The 19,785-nt window shown below is 41.7% G+C and overlaps 1 protein-coding gene across 1 annotated transcript in view; it reads left to right on the top strand.

Annotated features, from left to right (window-relative positions):
• Positions 1-19,785, top strand: part of LOC134742330 (phosphoinositide 3-kinase adapter protein 1) — a 61,815-nt gene that overhangs the window by 2,022 nt on the left and 40,008 nt on the right. The window lies entirely within an intron of this gene.

The raw sequence follows: 19,785 nt of genomic DNA, 5'->3' as shown, positions 1-19,785 counted from the left end.
GTAATACGTTTTCTGTAACCGGGATCACCTTTGTACTGGTTAAATGAAGGCAAGTACTCGGTAAGCTTTGACAATAAAAGTTTAGAGGCCCGACTCCTACATGTCTTTCTACTTGTCCGTAGTTTTTCCAACTACGCCTTAGTAGAGGCCAGACATTAATGGTTTTTCTATGGCGAAGTGCTTATTCAAGCTTTGACACTCGACCAAAATGTGTAAGGTAAGGCCCAAAATACACTTGTAATAGTTGTAAGACTTGTAAGTTTTACTTACGTAAGTAGGGACACAGCTAGGTATACTACAGAATGAGAGTTGAATATCGTTATCTCATTCTAACAATTAGCTTTTCACCTCAGCAGGTCGAACAAGCCTACTTTCGTCACTCCCTGGAGTGAGGAAAGTGCGATTTTCCTAACTCCAGGGAGTGAAACAAAGTAGCTTTTTAATTTAGTGAAGGCCATGAATCTTGCTTGCTTCATACTTTTATTACATTTTTTTTAATGGTATGGTATGGTATGGTTTGGTATGGTATGGTATGGTATGGTATGGTTTGGTATGGTATGGTATGGTATGGTATGGTATGGTATGGTATGGTATGTTATGGTATGGTATGGTATGGTATGGTATGGTATGGTTTGGTATGGTATGGTATGGCATGGTATGGTAATATGGCATGGTATGGTAATATGGTATGGTATGGTATGGTATCGTATCGTATCGTATCGTATCGTATCGTATCGTATCGTATCGTACCGTATGGTATGGTATGGTATGGTATGGTATGGTATGGTATGGTATGGTATGGTATAGTATGGTATGGTATGTTATGGTATGGTACGTATATTATATTACTTTTTTTCTGTTTTATCTGTGTAATTCGAAATACATTTTAGCCTTTAATATGTTCTCACTACTGAGGTGAAAAATTATGTGTGCAACACGAGAGCAAAGTTATTTTACATCTCGGGACTCAAAATAAACACTCGCAAAAAAAAACAACTTTCCTCTCTTGTTGCACAATAGTTATTTGTTTCTCTTGTTACACAACAGAACATAACCTATGTCGCCGGTTTTTTTTTAGGTTTTAAGTTGTTTATTATTGTATATGTAAGTACCTACCTATGTTAGTTTGTAAGGTATGTATCTATGGGCATTAGTTGCCTGATAATAAATGATATTTATTAAATATATTAAACTAACGTTTATGAAATCGACCCGACCCCGACCCGTGAGTGACCCGGTTTAATATAGGTATTTAATATGTCAGTGTCTCATGGAAGTTTTGTTATTAAAATTATATTTATTGTTTATATTTTTTTTGTATATTTGGAATGCCATTTTTATGGGCTGCTTAGTCATATCGCTTGTTAGTGAGCACAGAGGATATTAGTAGATCTACATTTAAAGAGTAAATAACGTGTGACAATGGTTTAACAGTTAGATTCAATGCTTCACCTACATTTGATACTACATATCACCGGGTAAGCAAAATAATATGAGTGTATACCTACCTACCTGTCCTACCTGAGCGCAAAACTATGGGATCAGATCGAATCAATCTACTCAAGCTAATGTGATCTCGATAGTCTCGAGACTCAGATCACCATGTACAGATGTAGTGCATAATTATTTTCCATTGTATTTTCACGGAAACGTACGAACGTGTCGTGCTATTTCAGTCAATCTCAGTACAAAAAGTAGGTACTGAGGTTGACTGAAGTAGCATGACAAATACGAACGTTTCCGAGAAAATACAATGGAAATAGTTATTTGTGCAACAAGAGAGGCAAGTTGGTTTTTCTTGCGAGTGTTTATTTTGAGTCCCGAGAGAGCAAAAGATTCTAAGTTAATCTTAAGCGTAGCGAGGGACTCAAAAACACGAGATGTAAAATAACTTTTCTCTCGTGCTGCACTCATAATTTTTTAACCCAGTAGTGAGAACATACCTATTAAAGGTTAAAATGTATTTCGAATTACACAGAATAATACAGAGAAAAAAAAATTGTAATAAAAGTATGAAGTGGCAGTTCATGGCCTTCACTAAATTAAAAACCTACTTTGTTTCACTCCCTGGAGTGAGGAAAGTCGCACTTTCCTCACTCCAGGGAGTGACGAAAGTAGGCTTGTTCGAGCTGCTGAGGTGAAAACAATTATGCACTACATCTGTAGCTCGTGAGAGCCGTATGAGGTTATCAATAACTGAAGTCGAATGTGCCTCTATCATTTATTAGACTGGAGTAAGTGTCCATTTTCAATTCAATTCAAGAAGGAAGGTGTAATTAAAATGTAATACTCGTGGAAAAATGTAGCAAAAAGTAAATTAATTACCGTTACCCGTGTAAAGTGCCATAATTAATGTAAACCCTTTAATCAACAAAAACCTTTCAACAGCAAAGAGAACAAAACAAAATCAGCCACCAATTAAACGTCAATTAATAATTCAGGCATGCTTAATCAGCTGTGTGGGTACACTGGAGGAAGTTCCATTTGGAAATTAACTGTTCCGCTCGCCATTCTCTTTGAGTAGGCAATGCTAACAAAGACAGGCTAATTAAAGTTTAAATTGATGCCAGCCCAGTCACAGTACACATATTATAACTATTAGGTATAAGTATAGTCTAGTCGACAAGTTCTAATGGCTCCTAATAATACGTGTAATACCTTGTTGGATTCAGAATGATGTCTAGAATAATTTTTAAGAAAAAAAACCGACTTCAATGGGGGCCGCTGAAAGTTCACTTATTGTTGATGGTGCACTCTTAGATTCCAGACAATGAAATGAAAAAGACAGCATCTTTTGCCTAATTATGTAGAAAAGGAGGTAAAACCACCCACTTTTCTAGTAGCATTTCGTTTTTGTAAGGGTCGCAGTTCTAACCTAACCTAACCTACTTTTCTGATAGCATTTCGTTTCTGTAAGGGTCACAGCTCTAACCTAACCTATTTTTCTGATAGCAGTTCTGTTCTGTAAGAATCGCAGTTCAAAACCCAACCACCCACCTAACCCACTTTTCTAGTAGCATTTCCGGCTCCGGGTCTGGGTCCGGATCAGAGCCGTGTCCGGCTGTCCGAGTCCAAGTTTGGGTCAGAGTTCGGTCCGGGTCCGGGTCCGAGTTGGGGTCCACGTCTAGACCCGGGTCCGGGTCCGAGTCCGGGTCCAAGTTTAGGTCTGGGTCCATAAGGAAGAGAACAAATCGCGAAACGTGACCTATGTGTCATTGAAGAGTTCCATTCTGATCATTATCAGCAGTTTTCACTTCATCAAATGTCAATTTTTTAAATGTAAATGCTGGATTTGTTGATGAAAATACAAAAAGTCACTATATGTATGCCTTTCACATTTAAGGAGTTCCCTCGGTTCCTCGTGGGTCTCATCATCAGAAGTCAGAACTCGAGCTTGACAAAAATATGTCTTAAAAACTTAAGTTGCTTAACAAACATAAAGAAGAGGACAAATCGCCAAACGTAAACTATGCGTCATTAAAGAGTTCCATTCTGATCATCATCAGCAGTTCCACTTCATCAAATGTCACTTTTTAAAATGGAAGTGCTAGATTTGTTTATAAAAATACAAAAATCACTATATGTATGCCTTTCACATTTGAGGAGTTCCCTCGATTCCTCATGGATCCCATCATCAGAACTCGGAGCTTGACAAAAATGTTTCTTGAAAACCTAACTTGCTTAACAAACATAACGAAGAGGACAAATCGCCAAACGTGAACCATGCGTCATTGAAGAGTTCCGTTCTGATCATCATCAGCAGTTCCACTTCATCAAATGTCATTTTTTTAAATGTAAGTGCTTGATTTGTTGATGAAAATACAAAAATCACTATATGTATGCCTTTAACATTTGAGGAGTTCCCTCGATTCCTCATGGATCCCATAATCAGAACTGCTTTTTGACAAAAATGGGACCAATCTGTATGTATATACTTACAATCAAAAAAAGAATTTTCAAAATCGGTCCAGAAATGACGGAGTTATGGAGTAACAAACATTAAAAAAAAAAAAAAAAAAAAAACAACCGAATTGAGAACCTCCTCCTTTGAAATCTTGAAGTCGGTTAAAAATGTATTCGAATTTCGAAGCGTTTTTAAACACATATCAAAAATTGCAAAAGTTACATTATAAACAATTAAGCACGACAACAACCCAAAACATATTTTGCCACCGAGTGAAACACAAAAAATTTCACCACACCAACGTCAGGAAAATAGGTACTGACTGTAAAACATCAAACAGAATCAAACCAAATCAAATCCAAATGAACGTTATTATTATTACATAAATAATATCATTCAAGATCAGCTTTCTCATAAATTTTTGAACAATCAAGAGAGCATTTATGAGCTGGTGTCATTGTCATGAAAAAATATTTTTCATAATTCAATATCCAGGAAAGAAAATGCAGGGGTCTACGTTTGTACGGAGAAGCGGTCCTCCACTATCCTCGTAACTAGGCGTAGGCTTTTGGATACTGTTTGTGTTAGTTGTACACTACGCGATGTCGTAGCGCCGCTAACTCCTTTTGCCACCTTGCGACCCCATTGTTACCGCATTCATTACGGTAACTAGGTAAGGCAGCCATTAATAGGATAAACGTTTGTGGGTACTGGAACGAGAGTAACCGTTTGCGTACTGTTTGTGTTAGTTGTACTACGCCACGCCGTAGCGCCGCTACCTCCTTGCCACCTTGCGACCCCATTGTCACCGCATTATTTACGGTAACTATAGGTAAGCTTGCTAGGAATGGGGTAAGTGTGTATGAATAATGTGCCCAGCGTAATCGTTTACATCTTGAATGAAGATTCTATTTGAGTATAGAACACTGCTGGATTTTTTTCTATGCGACAGTGCAAATCGGTCTCTACCTACATTTTAGGGCATTGTGAGGGTTTTATTCTCATCCATAGTAGAACCTGTAAGGGCTGTAAGTACAACTGCCTACCTGGGATATTTACTAACTGGTGGTTGAAGGTTTATTAATCTACTTCCGTAGGTCTACATTTCTCACTTACTTAATTGACATTTTTCACCAATGTGGTCGTCCAATGTAATTTAGTACCTACCAAATTTTCATTCTCTGTTCTCTTCAGTAGCAATTAGCTTAACCCATATTTTCCATAAGTTATTGTTGGTACCTATTGGTAGGTACGTACGTACATATATTGTTCTAAATAATGTCCAGCGTTGATACGCGACTGTCATACTCAAGTAGAGCAACGGTAGTTGCATTAATGACGCTATAAACTTATTATATACATACAATAACGTACCTACCAACCTGTAGTTAAGTGTTAGTTGTTAGTAGTTTAGATACTTACTAATTTTATCAATTCATTTTGGACCTTCTATAATTCTATATACGGGTAGTACCTTAGTACTTGCGATTTGCGATACCATCAGACAACACATGTTTTCCTCTACCATTCTTTTTTGCTTAATGCATATTTTACGTCGCTTACCTACAATCTTTCTTTCCAACCTCCATCATAAGATCTATTAATGTTTCTCTGCAGAGTTTACATTATCTTGCTCGCACGAAAACTTAAAATTAACCCAGATAAAGGAAACTCTAATATCTGGACAAGGTTAACAGTCACGATGTTTGTGCGAGAAATCATCTGCGGTCATGTGGTGTTCGCCCACTTGAGTCGATGACCTGCAAGTTTAACAATCAGATCAGTTGGATATTAATCATAAGGAACATTAATATGAGAATGTAGGTTTTAATATTGGAAATTGTATATGCTGTTAAGCATGATCTGAAAACAAAGACACATACATAAGTATCCATTAGGTACATATTACACTCACAAGTTTATTACGTCACAAACGATGTTATTTTATTTGAGTTAGTTTTAAATTATAATCGCGAGAATTGGACTACAGTTGGATGGTTTCACGGTACCTACGAGTATTAGTCGCAACCAAAACAAATGAACACCTCACTCACAAAAACTCGTATCTCGCAACTCTCAAGACCTCGGATCAAAATAGCTCATAAGCAATAAAAAGCAACTTTGTATTCTTGTGGTGCGTCTCCACGATAATCCGTGGCTGTTTGGGAACAGTTTGCTGGGCGGAAGTAGCCAATTGTAGCTGTCGAGTGGACCCGGCGGCCGGCAACAGGCATTGTCTATAATGTCTATTGACCCGTATTATGCATGCTCGTGATCGCTTCCCCGAACAGATCTATTCTGCTAATGGTAAACTAATACGTTAATACCAGAAGTAGTCATTGATAATTCCGTTAAACGATTGATTTGGGAAATAATAGAGTGCATTACTTGGTATTTAGGGAGCTTTTTGTTAAAAGAGCATCTGCGCTTAAATCTAAACAATCTGCAGTTTGTTTTTGTACCAAAGCACGAGTAGGCCCCAGGTATTATATGAACTTACAGAAATAGATACCAAGAAGTGAAACACGTGTAAAGTATTTTATTTCAAGCTGGGGCCGTGTCAAGCTGCGCTCTATCATAGGCCGCGCAGCCCTAAAATATTTATTGCAAAAAGTCAGAAGGAATATCACGCCCGTAGCTCTGTTATTAACATTCAGTAGGCCTTTGCATATCTCTCGGGGAAAGCAGTCTTAAATGGCATTGTTTTAAATCTAACAAAGAATCTTATTGAGCATGCAGCGGTTACTGAAAGTTTAACACCTAATTATCATAAAGGCGATTAAGGATCATTAAGGAGGATTAAGGAGCATCATCATCATCATCATCTGAGGCAATACAGCCGCGGCTGGGCCTTAGCCTGGTCAAGTAAATCTCTCCAGTCCGATCTATTTGTGGCTTTCCTTCTCCAACTTTTAACTCCTAAGGTCCTGATGTCCTGGTATACGCCGTCCAACCATCAAAGCCTGGGCTTGCCTTTACCTCTGCGGCCCTCCGGTCGGCCTTCTAGAAGGCGGTTGGGTATTCTGGCCTCGTCCATTAGAAACACGTGCCCTGCCCATCGCAGGCGTCCGATCCTTATGGTCTTAATGACAATTTGGTTCGACATCTCTCATTCTCCATCACAGCTCCGAAAATGCGTCTTAGTATTTTACGCTCAAATACCAACAAGGAATTCTTGTCTTTTTTGCACAGCACCCAACATTCAGACCCGTAGGCGAGTATGGGCCTTAGTAAGGTTTTGTACAGAAGAAGTTTTCGCAACGAAGGTTCGTTCGAAACTTCTTGAGATGGCGATCTTAACAGGCCGAAGTAGCACTTGTTAGCAGCCATTATTCTCCTGCTGATTTCTGAAGATACATCGTTGTTATCGGTTATTATTATATAAGGACCCCAGGTACACGAATTCATTGACGCTAGCGAAGGTGTTATTGCTAATGTTAATTCTTTGCAGTAGTGCTTGTTGGTCTTTTGTCGCTTTGGTACTTAATCTTAGCCATGTTAACTTGGAGACCGGCCTCCGCAGCTGATTTTTCAAGAGCAAGGTAGGTATGCATTCTCCATTACAAGTAGGGATCTTCCTATCACGAACAAGGATACCTACATACATATTTATTTATTTAAACTTTATTGCACAATTTAACAAACACAAAATACAATAGCGGACTTAGCGCCTGAAGGCGTAATAGATTGTAATATATTTATTTATAATTATACGTCTCTCACCACTCCTTGGTGGAGGGAGGACAAAACGGACAGAATCTTATACTCGAGCAAAGCTGCGGGTACAGCTGGTACTGCTGGTAGGTAGGTGGATCTACTAGATATCAGCACCTTATAATAGCTTATCAGTTTTAGGAGTAAGTCTTACGCATATTGGGCTTATCGCATTTGCCCAGGACTAACGTATACTTAAGTCATTCGGTGTCGAATTCAGTTTAAAGCATTCAAATTTGAATAGTTAGAGAAGTTGGGTAAAATCATGCTTTTACTATAGTCGACGCACCACTGCAATATCTGGATTGGTTAAAATAATTAAAAGTGGCTGTACACGGTTGCGGATGACTAACAGAGCAGCCAGTGTGCTCGCGGCGAAAATAAATCCGAGTGCATTCCACAAATGGGCCAGTCATTTTAAATTAAGCCTAAAAAGGGGGTCAACCTCGGAATGAGAGATAATAAGCTGTAAACTCGTATATACCTTCGTTATGACGTATTAAAGGTACTCTTAAAAATCTACGCAAAGATCGTGTGCGCGTCAGAAGTTATTCAAGGTCAAATGTCATACAAATCTGTTTTTCGCGGATATCAAAATTTCTATAGCTCCGATGTTATTTACATGTAGGAAAGAGTTGTAGAGCATAAAATTTACGACAAGTTAGGTATCAAATATTTTTTTCATGACATGAGACGTTTTCAAGATATAGGGCACAGAAAGCGTAGTGATCAGACATACGTACTATGAAGCAAGGTCAATCGTGAATATAAGCGAATAATACCTTCTATAAAGTTATTTAATAATCTTTTATTGATCATATACGGCTTTTAAAAGTTGTCTGTCCTGTAGAAAATAAGTAACCGCTTGTCTCCAGGTAAGTATACGTACGGCGTACTTACAGGTCATACTCGCATTATTGAAATCGATCGTACACTGAGTTCCTATAGCCAGCTAAGGTTCCCATCAACAGATCAGCTCGATGTTATTACATTGTCATCGGTCTTTAATAATATATGCCAAATTTTAGCTCAATCTGAAACCATTAAGTAGCCGAGAAATGGTGGGCAAATTTTGTAGCCAAGTTTCATAGTTAGATACGAACATCGGGAGTTAAATAAAAGCTCGTGAAAACATTCTTTTTGTATTATTATTACTTAAAATGTGCCTCTTTCCTGTAGAAATACCTAAAGTTATAGGCTATAAAGCTTAATTTCCTGATTAAGCCTGTGTAAACCCTTCTTATATTAAACTATGTCATAAAATCATTACATATATGCACACAAGCTGTTAACTAATGTCCACAGGAGGGGCAACTTTTGGTTTAAAATCTATGTATGACCCACAAGTGTCATTTTAACGATTTAAAAACTTTATAGAATGTAGTATTTACAGATTACCAGCTAACCTTGCGTCATAGTGCGTTTGGCTGGCCGCTGCGCCTTCTATGCCGTATATTTTGAAAACGGCTAATCACATGGAAACATTTTTGGTACCTAATTGTCGCAAATTTTATGCTCTACAACTCTTTCCTACGTGTAAATAACATCGGAGCTATAGAAATTTTAATATCCGCGAAAAACCGATTTGTATGACATTTGACCTTGAATAACTTCTGACGCGCACACGATCTATGCGTAGATGTTTAAGAGAACCTTTAATACGTCATAACGAAGGTATATACGAGTTTACAGCTTATTATCTCTCATTCCGAGGTTGACCCCCTTTTTAGGCTTAATTTAAAATGACTGGCCCATTTGTGGAATGCACTCGGATTTATTTTCGCCGCGAGCACACTGGCTGCTCTGTTAGTCATCCGCAACCGTTAACGTTAGAGCCGTTTCCGAGATACCCGAAATATATATATATATATTTTATTTTATTTTATTTATTTAGAAACAAACAGTCTCTTATATTAATAAGTTGTTACAATATAGGGTAATAGACCTACAGTTTCCTAAAAAATAGTATGAAAACCATGTGACTTATATAAATACTAAATTAGACTAGAAATAGAAATTCCAAGTTGTCAAAACAATGTTACAACAATACTCTTTCATTTTAACAAAAATAAAACAAGAATGGAAAATAAAACAAAAATGGATAAAACTAAAATGGATAAATTGTAAACAAAACAAAAGTGCAATTAAAGTAAATTTTCTAATTAAAGCCTGTTAAAGCCTATTAATACACTTCAAGGTCAGGCGTTTGAATTGAAGGTACAAAACTTGTTATTGAAAATATCTAAATTTTGAAATTTATTATCATACATCCTGCAAGCTCTTCTAATGAAACCGTTTCTCGCGTATGAAGTTCGACTACGAGGAATATAAAAGTGGTTCTTCTTTCTACATGCTCGCTCACAACGACGGGGTACTCTAAAGGAAATAGATTTTAATAACTCGGGGGCGTCGATAATGTTGTTAATGACCTTATACAGAATAATAACATCAGTGCGTTCGCGACGCAAGCTCAAGGGAGAAATATTATGTCTTTTCATAGCGGTAGTGTAATCTATGTATTTATTACCAGTGCGGTAATCAATTGCTTTTACAAACTTTTTTTGCACTTTCTCTATTCTATCGCTATGAATTTTATATAGCGGGTTCCACACTGTGCTAGCAAATTCCAATCGACTACGGACATAGCTATTAAATAATATCTTATACGTCGAAGGTCTCCTGAAATCCTTACCTACGCCTACCTACCTTATATATATACTATATATATATATATATATATATATATACTAGCGACCCGCCCCGGCTTCGCACGGGTAGTTCAACAAATTTACACAAAACCTTTACAAATTATACATATAAACTTTCCTCTTTTTGAATCACACTATCTATTTAAAAAAACGCATCAAAATCCGTTGTGTAGTTTTAAAGATCTAAGCACACATAGGGACAGACATACAGACAGCGGAAAGCGACTTTGTTTTATACTATGTAGTGATATATACAAGAATTGCTCTTTCAAAGATATATTTTTGCTTTACTAAAAAAATAATCTAACATTTTATTTTTAATTATTAATAAATTATTCTACATCTACATGCTTTAATATTGTAGTGGACGGACACGTCGGCTAAAACTTGTACGAACGCGGCCACACACGTTTCGGTAAACTTGCGCAAACGAAAACTTGCACAAGTTCGGAATCGAAAATCACACAAATCTCCAAAACTTGTACAAGTCCAGAATTTGCGCAAGTATCTTCCAACACACGTAACAGTATACTTGCGCAAGTATATTGTTACGTGTGTGGCTAGCATAAGGGTTCCGTTTTTTTATTTTGAGGTACGGAACCCTAAAAAAGGAACCACGCAAGACATAAATAAAATTTTAAACATTAGGTACAGATATGATAATACTATTACTTATTCTGTGGTACAGGTGCGTATCGTCAGAGCTGCTCCCTGCCATCAAAGGCGTTTTCCGACGATATAAGAGCTTTGTACGAGCTAGCTGTCAGTCGAGTGAAAATTCTGCACAAAAACTCTTCGCCTGAGAACTCAGATTTAATTTATTTTGATCTAGAAATCACCTATACTTATTTGATGGAGCAACTCGAGACGCAGCCAGCCAGTTAATTGATGATGAAACTGCATCATGGAACGGATCTACATTGTGTTTAAGAATCTGTTGATCCAAATGACCCGTCGGTGGCGGCGGTAGGTACCTACGCGTCTGCGGGCCGCGTTGTTTTATTGCAGATGGAAGTAAACACAGCCGACCCAACATCTGGCATATTTTTTTTTTACTTCCACTGTCGAAGTTACTCCTTAGCGTTGCTTTAAGAATCAAACCGTAACCGAAAGGCCGGTCCAGTTACATTTTTATTTCGGTGGATTCAGCATCGAATCCATTTTCTGGGTCAAAAACTTACTTTCAAATATATTTTTTTACCTTCGGGTAAACTAACTTCTTAGTTTACTTATTTAAAACCTGCTTGCTCCTACTATAACATAACATAAACTGACATCACTTTTGTTGTGGCGGCCACTCGTCTGCATGTCTCCTTTCGGCCACGGGACCTTAAAAATTAATCTTCGACATTCTAACGATAAGTGGTCACAATACGTACCTAGTTATTTCATAGTTACTACGTTATTTCTTAAACTTTCTTGGTAAATTCTAAAAATAACTTATTTTTCAGTTTGGCTTGGCACATTTGACATTAGCCATGCACGATTGCTCATGAGTATCAGCTTTAGCTTTGCTGATGAGGTTTTTAACCTCCGAACTTGAGATCCTGAAGGTCCTTTCAAGTTTCAAGTTTAATATCCAATAAAGGCAAGAGAGTAAAAAGGCATGGAAACTTGGTACTTTTATAAGTAAAGTACCTATGAAACAGTTTCGTGAACACTGGTTTAATAAAAGGGCATTGGAGAAAAACACTGCAAGTAGGTAGGTACCTAATTAATAAGAACCCAAGAAGAAATAAAAACCTAGGTGAACTTCAAATCAAAAATAATTACATTTTCGTTTTCCGGTTAAAAGTTTATTAGTTCCATGCCATAAAACATCTATATTTAGGAAAACGGGCCTATGAGCTCCAAATATGAATGGGCTTCAACATCAACACTGTATATGGCAGTGTTGGCCGTAATTGTTAATTTTAATTAACCATTGATCAATTTTATTAACCATTAGTTCCGCCATTAACCAATTGCATTAAAGTTAATTCGGATTAAAGTTAATTCGGATTAAATTTTTGAGACGTTAATGGCCATTGAAGTTAATTCGGATTAACTTTAATTCGGATTAACTTCAATGGGCATGAAAGTCAAATAATTAATCCAAATTACTCTCAATTTGGATTAACGTCTAATAAAATTACATTCGTGATATTTTAAAATGAGAGAGCAAAATGACCCTGACTGAACCCTGGCAGTAGTAGCAGTACCTACCTACTACCTAGTAGAATTCTGGTTTGGTGCAACACAGACATACGCGGTTTTGGTCATTTAAATCGTCTTGATGAGCACTTCGGAGAGCCGTACCCATGATAGAGCTGATGCTGAACCCTGGCAGTACCTAATGGATCTAAGGTTTGGTGCAACATAGGCACAGGCTGTTTTAGTCATCCGACTCGTCTTGATGAGCACTTCGGAGAGCCATACCCATGATAGAGCTGATGCTGAACCCTGGCAGTACCTAATGGATCTAAGGTTTGGTGCAACATAGGCACACGCTGTTTTAGTCATCCGACTCGTCTTGATGAGCACTTATGAGAGCAGTACCCATAATGGAGCTGATGCTGAACCCTGGCAGTACCTAGCGGAACTAAGGTTTGGTGCAACGTAGGCACACGCTGTTTTAGTCATCCGACTCGTCTTGATGAGCACTTAGGAGAGCAGTACCCATGATAGAGCTGATGCTGAACCCTGGCAGTACCTAGTGGATCTAAGGTTTGGTGCATCATAGGGACACGCTGTTTTAGTCACCCGACTCGTCTTGATAAGCACTTAGGAGAGCGGTACCCATGATAGAGCTGATGCTGAACCCTGGCAGTACCTAGTGGATCTAAGGTTTGGTGCAATATAGGCACACGCTGTTTTAGTCACCCGACTCGTCTTGATGAGCACTTAGGAGAGCGGTACCCATGATAGAGCTGATGCTGAACCCTGGCAGTACCTAGTGGATCTAAGGTTTGGTGCAACATAGGCACACGCTGTTTTAGTCACCCGACTCGTCTTGATGAGCACTTAGGAGAGCAGTACCCATGATAGAGCTGATGCTGAACCCTGGCAGTACCTAGTGGATCTAAGGTTTGGTGCAACATAGGCACACGCTGTTTTAGTCACCCGACTCGTCTTGATGAGCACTTAGGAGAGCAGTACCCATGATAGAGCTGATGCTGAACCCTGGCAGTACCTAGTGGATCTAAGGTTTGGTGCAACATAGGCACACGCTGTTTTAGTCACCCGACTCGTCTTGATGAGCACTTAGGAGAGCAGTACCCATAATGGAGCTGATGCTGAACCCTGGCAGTACCTCGCGGAACTAAGGTTTGGTGCAACATAGGCACACGCTGTTTTAGTCATCCGATTCGTCTTGATGAGCACTTAGGAGAGCAGTACCCATGATAGAGCTGATGCTGAACCCTGGAACTACCTAGTGGATCTAAGGTTTGGTGCAACATAGGCACACGCTGTTTTAGTCACCTGACTCGTCTTGATGAGCACTTAGGAGAGCAGTACCCATAATGGAGCTGATGCTGAACCCTGGCAGTACCTAGCGGAACTAAGGTTTGGTGCAACATAGGCACACGCTGTTTTAGTCATCCGACTCGTCTTGATGAGCACTTAGGAGTGCAGTACCCATGATAGAGCTGATGCTGAACCCTGGCAGTACCTAATGGATCTAAGGTTTGGTGCAACATAGGCACACGCTGTTTTAGTCATCCGACTCGTCTTGATGAGCACTTAGGAGAGCAGTACCCATGATAGAGCTGATGCTGAACCCTGGCAGTACCTAATGGATCTAAGGTTTGGTGCAACATAGGCACACGCTGTTTTAGTCATCCGACTCGTCTTGATGAGCACTTATGAGAGCAGTACCCATAATGGAGCTGATGCTGAACCCTGGCAGTACCTAGCGGAACTAAGGTTTGGTGCAACGTAGGCACACGCTGTTTTAGTCATCCGACTCGTCTTGATGAGCACTTAGGAGAGCAGTACCCATGATAGAGCTGATGCTGAACCCTGGCAGTACCTAGTGGATCTAAGGTTTGGTGCAATATAGGCACACGCTGTTTTAGTCACCCGACTCGTCTTGATGAGCACTTAGGAGAGCAGTACTCATAATGTAGCTGATGCTGAACCCTAGCAGTACCTAGCGGAACTAAGGTTTGGTGCAACATAGGCACACGCTGTTTTAGTCATCCGACTCGTCTTGATGAGCACTTGGAAGAGCAGTACCCAAGATAGAGCTGATGCTGGACCCTGGCAGTACCTAATGGATCTAAGGTTTGGTGCAACATAGGCACAGGCTGTTTTAGTCATCCGACTCGTCTTGATGAGCACTTCGGAGAGCCATACCCATGATAGAGCTGATGCTGAACCCTGGCAGTACCTAATGGATCTAAGGTTTGGTGCAACATAGGCACACGCTGTTTTAGTCATCCGACTCGTCTTGATGAGCACTTAGGAGAGCAGTACCCATGATAGAGCTGATGCTGAACCCTGGCAGTACCTAATGGATCTAAGGTTTGGTGCGACATAGGCACACGCTGTTTTAGTCATCCGACTCGTCTTGATGAGCACTTATGAGAGCAGTACCCATAATGGAGCTGATGCTGAACCCTGGCAGTACCTAGCGGAACTAAGGTTTGGTGCAACGTAGGCACACGCTGTTTTAGTCATCCGACTCGTCTTGATGAGCACTTAGGAGAGCAGTACCCATGATAGAGCTGATGCTGAACCCTGGCAGTACCTAGTGGATCTAAGGTTTGGTGCATCATAGGGACACGCTGTTTTAGTCACCCGACTCGTCTTGATAAGCACTTAGGAGAGCGGTACCCATGATAGAGCTGATGCTGAACCCTGGCAGTACCTAGTGGATCTAGGGTTTGGTGCAACATAGGCACACGCTGTTTTAGTCACCCGACTCGTCTTGATGAGCACTTAGGAGAGCAGTACCCATAATGGAGCTGATGCTGAACCCTGGCAGTACATAGTGGATCTAAGGTTTGGTGCAACATAGGCACGCGCTGTTTAGGTCATCCGACTCGTCTTGATGAGCACTTAGAAGAGCAGTACCCATGATAGAGCTGATGCTGAACCCTGGCAGTACCTAGTGGGTCTAAGGTTTGGTGCAACATAGGCACACGCTGTTTTAGTCATCCGACTCGTCTTGATGAGCACTTAGGAGAGCAGTACCCATGATAGAGCTGATGCTGAACCCTGGCAGTACCTAATGGATCTAAGGTTTGGTGCAACATAGGCACACGCTGTTTTAGTCATCCGACTCGTCTTGATGAGCACTTAGGAGAGCAGTACCCATGATAGAGCTGATGCTGAACCCTGGCAGTACCTAGTGGATCTAAGGTTTGGTGCAACATAGGCACACGCTGTTTTAGTCACCCGACTCGTCTTGATGAGCACTTAGGAGAGCAGTACCCATGATAGAGCTGATGCTGAACCCTGGCAGTACCTAGTGGATCTAAGGTTTGGTGCAACATAGGCACACGCTGTTTTAGTCACCCGACTCGTCTTGATGAGCACTTAGGAGAGCAGTACCCATGATAGAGCTGATGCTGAACCCTGGCAGTACCTAGTGGATCTAAGGTTTGGTGCAACATAGGCACACGCTGTTTTAGTCACCCGACTCGTCTTGATGAGCACTTAGGAGAGCAGTACCCATAATGGAGCTGATGCTGAACCCTGGCAGTACCTCGCGGAACTAAGGTTTGGTGCAACATAGGCACACGCTGTTTTAGTCATCCGATTCGTCTTGATGAGCACTTAGGAGAGCAGTACCCATGATAGAGCTGATGCTGAACCCTGGAACTACCTAGTGGATCTAAGGTTTGGTGCAACATAGGCACACGCTGTTTTAGTCACCTGACTCGTCTTGATGAGCACTTAGGAGAGCAGTACCCATAATGGAGCTGATGCTGAACCCTGGCAGTACCTAGCGGAACTAAGGTTTGGTGCAACATAGGCACACGCTGTTTTAGTCATCCGACTCGTCTTGATGAGCACTTAGGAGTGCAGTACCCATGATAGAGCTGATGCTGAACCCTGGCAGTACCTAATGGATCTAAGGTTTGGTGCAACATAGGCACACGCTGTTTTAGTCATCCGACTCGTCTTGATGAGCACTTAGGAGAGCAGTACCCATGATAGAGCTGATGCTGAACCCTGGCAGTACCTAATGGATCTAAGGTTTGGTGCAACATAGGCACACGCTGTTTTAGTCATCCGACTCGTCTTGATGAGCACTTATGAGAGCAGTACCCATAATGGAGCTGATGCTGAACCCTGGCAGTACCTAGCGGAACTAAGGTTTGGTGCAACGTAGGCACACGCTGTTTTAGTCATCCGACTCGTCTTGATGAGCACTTAGGAGAGCAGTACCCATGATAGAGCTGATGCTGAACCCTGGCAGTACCTAGTGGATCTAAGGTTTGGTGCAATATAGGCACACGCTGTTTTAGTCACCCGACTCGTCTTGATGAGCACTTAGGAGAGCAGTACTCATAATGTAGCTGATGCTGAACCCTAGCAGTACCTAGCGGAACTAAGGTTTGGTGCAACATAGGCACACGCTGTTTTAGTCATCCGACTCGTCTTGATGAGCACTTGGAAGAGCAGTACCCAAGATAGAGCTGATGCTGGACCCTGGCAGTACCTAATGGATCTAAGGTTTGGTGCAACATAGGCACAGGCTGTTTTAGTCATCCGACTCGTCTTGATGAGCACTTCGGAGAGCCATACCCATGATAGAGCTGATGCTGAACCCTGGCAGTACCTAATGGATCTAAGGTTTGGTGCAACATAGGCACACGCTGTTTTAGTCATCCGACTCGTCTTGATGAGCACTTAGGAGAGCAGTACCCATGATAGAGCTGATGCTGAACCCTGGCAGTACCTAATGGATCTAAGGTTTGGTGCGACATAGGCACACGCTGTTTTAGTCATCCGACTCGTCTTGATGAGCACTTATGAGAGCAGTACCCATAATGGAGCTGATGCTGAACCCTGGCAGTACCTAGCGGAACTAAGGTTTGGTGCAACGTAGGCACACGCTGTTTTAGTCATCCGACTCGTCTTGATGAGCACTTAGGAGAGCAGTACCCATGATAGAGCTGATGCTGAACCCTGGCAGTACCTAGTGGATCTAAGGTTTGGTGCATCATAGGGACACGCTGTTTTAGTCACCCGACTCGTCTTGATAAGCACTTAGGAGAGCGGTACCCATGATAGAGCTGATGCTGAACCCTGGCAGTACCTAGTGGATCTAGGGTTTGGTGCAACATAGGCACACGCTGTTTTAGTCACCCGACTCGTCTTGATGAGCACTTAGGAGAGCAGTACCCATAATGGAGCTGATGCTGAACCCTGGCAGTACATAGTGGATCTAAGGTTTGGTGCAACATAGGCACGCGCTGTTTAGGTCATCCGACTCGTCTTGATGAGCACTTAGAAGAGCAGTACCCATGATAGAGCTGATGCTGAACCCTGGCAGTACCTAGTGGGTCTAAGGTTTGGTGCAACATAGGCACACGCTGTTTTAGTCATCCGACTCGTCTTGATGAGCACTTAGGAGAGCAGTACCCATGATAGAGCTGATGCTGAACCCTGGCAGTACCTAATGGATCTAAGGTTTGGTGCAACATAGGCACACGCTGTTTTAGTCATCCGACTCGTCTTGATGAGCACTTAGGAGAGCAGTACCCATGATAGAGCTGATGCTGAACCCTGGCAGTACCTAGTGGATCTAAGGTTTGGTGCATCATAGGGACACGCTGTTTTAGTCACCCGACTCGTCTTGATAAGCACTTAGGAGAGCGGTACCCATGATAGAGCTGATGCTGAACCCTGGCAGTACCTAGTGGATCTAGGGTTTGGTGCAACATAGGCACACGCTGTTTTAGTCATCCGACTCGTCTTGATAAGCACTTAGGAGAGCAGTACCCATGATAGAGCTGATGCTGAACCCTGGCAGTACCTAGTGGATCTAAGGTTTGGTGCATCATAGGCACGCGCTGTTTTGGTCATCCGACTCGTCTTGATGAGCACTTAGGAGAGCAGTACCCATGATAGAGCTGATGCTGAACCCTGGCAATACCTAGTGGATCTAAGGTAGGTGGTAAGGCTCTATCATGGGTACCGCTCTCCTAAGTGCTCATCAAGACGAGTCGGGTGACTAAAACAGCGTGTGCCTATGTTGCACCAAACCTTAGATCCACTAGGTACTGCCAGGGTTCAGCATCAGCTCTATCATGGGTACTGCTCTTCTAAGTGCTCATCAAGACGAGTCGGATGACCTAAACAGCGCGTGCCTATGTTGCACCAAACCTTAGATCCACTATGTACTGCCAGGGTTCAGCATCAGCTCCATTATGGGTACTGCTCTCCTAAGTGCTCATCAAGACGAGTCGGGTGACTAAAACAGCGTGTGCCTATGTTGCACCAAACCCTAGATCCACTAGGTACTGCCAGGGTTCAGCATCAGCTCTATCATGGGTACCGCTCTCCTAAGTGCTTATCAAGACGAGTCGGGTGACTAAAACAGCGTGTCCCTATGATGCACCAAACCTTAGATCCACTAGGTACTGCCAGGGTTCAGCATCAGCTCTATCATGGGTACTGCTCTCCTAAGTGCTCATCAAGACGAGTCGGATGACTAAAACAGCGTGTGCCTACGTTGCACCAAACCTTAGTTCCGCTAGGTACTGCCAGGGTTCAGCATCAGCTCCATTATGGGTACTGCTCTCATAAGTGCTCATCAAGACGAGTCGGATGACTAAAACAGCGTGTGCCTATGTCGCACCAAACCTTAGATCCATTAGGTACTGCCAGGGTTCAGCATCAGCTCTATCATGGGTACTGCTCTCCTAAGTGCTCATCAAGACGAGTCGGATGACTAAAACAGCGTGTGCCTATGTTGCACCAAACCTTAGATCCACTAGGTAGTGCCAGGGTTCAGCATCAGCTCTATCATGGGTACTGCTCTCCTAAGTGCTCATCAAGACGAGTCGGATGACTAAAACAGCGTGTGTCTATGTTGCACCAAACCTTAGTTCCGCTAGGTACTGCCAGGGTTCAGCATCAGCTCCATTATGGGTACTGCTCTCCTAAGTGCTCATCAAGACGAGTCGGGTGACTAAAACAGCGTGTGCCTATGTTGTACCAAACCTTAGATCCACTAGGTACTGCCAGGGTTCAGCATCAGCTCTATCATGGGTACTGCTCTCCTAAGTGCTCATCAAGACGAGTCGGATGACTAAAACAGCGTGTGCCTATGTTGCACCAAACACTGGATCCACTAGGTACTGCCAGGGTTCAGCATCAGCTCTATCATGGGTACTGCACTCCTAAGTGCTCATCAAGACGAGTCGGATGACTAAAACAGCGTGTGCCTATGTTGCACCAAACCCTAGATCCACTAGGTACTGCCAGGGTTCAGCATCAGCTCTATCATGGGTACTGCTC

Source organism: Cydia strobilella, chromosome 1 (assembly GCF_947568885.1).
Source record: "Cydia strobilella chromosome 1, ilCydStro3.1, whole genome shotgun sequence".
Lineage (NCBI taxonomy): Eukaryota > Metazoa > Arthropoda > Insecta > Lepidoptera > Tortricidae > Cydia > Cydia strobilella.
This window is presented reverse-complemented; position numbering and strand designations above follow the sequence as displayed.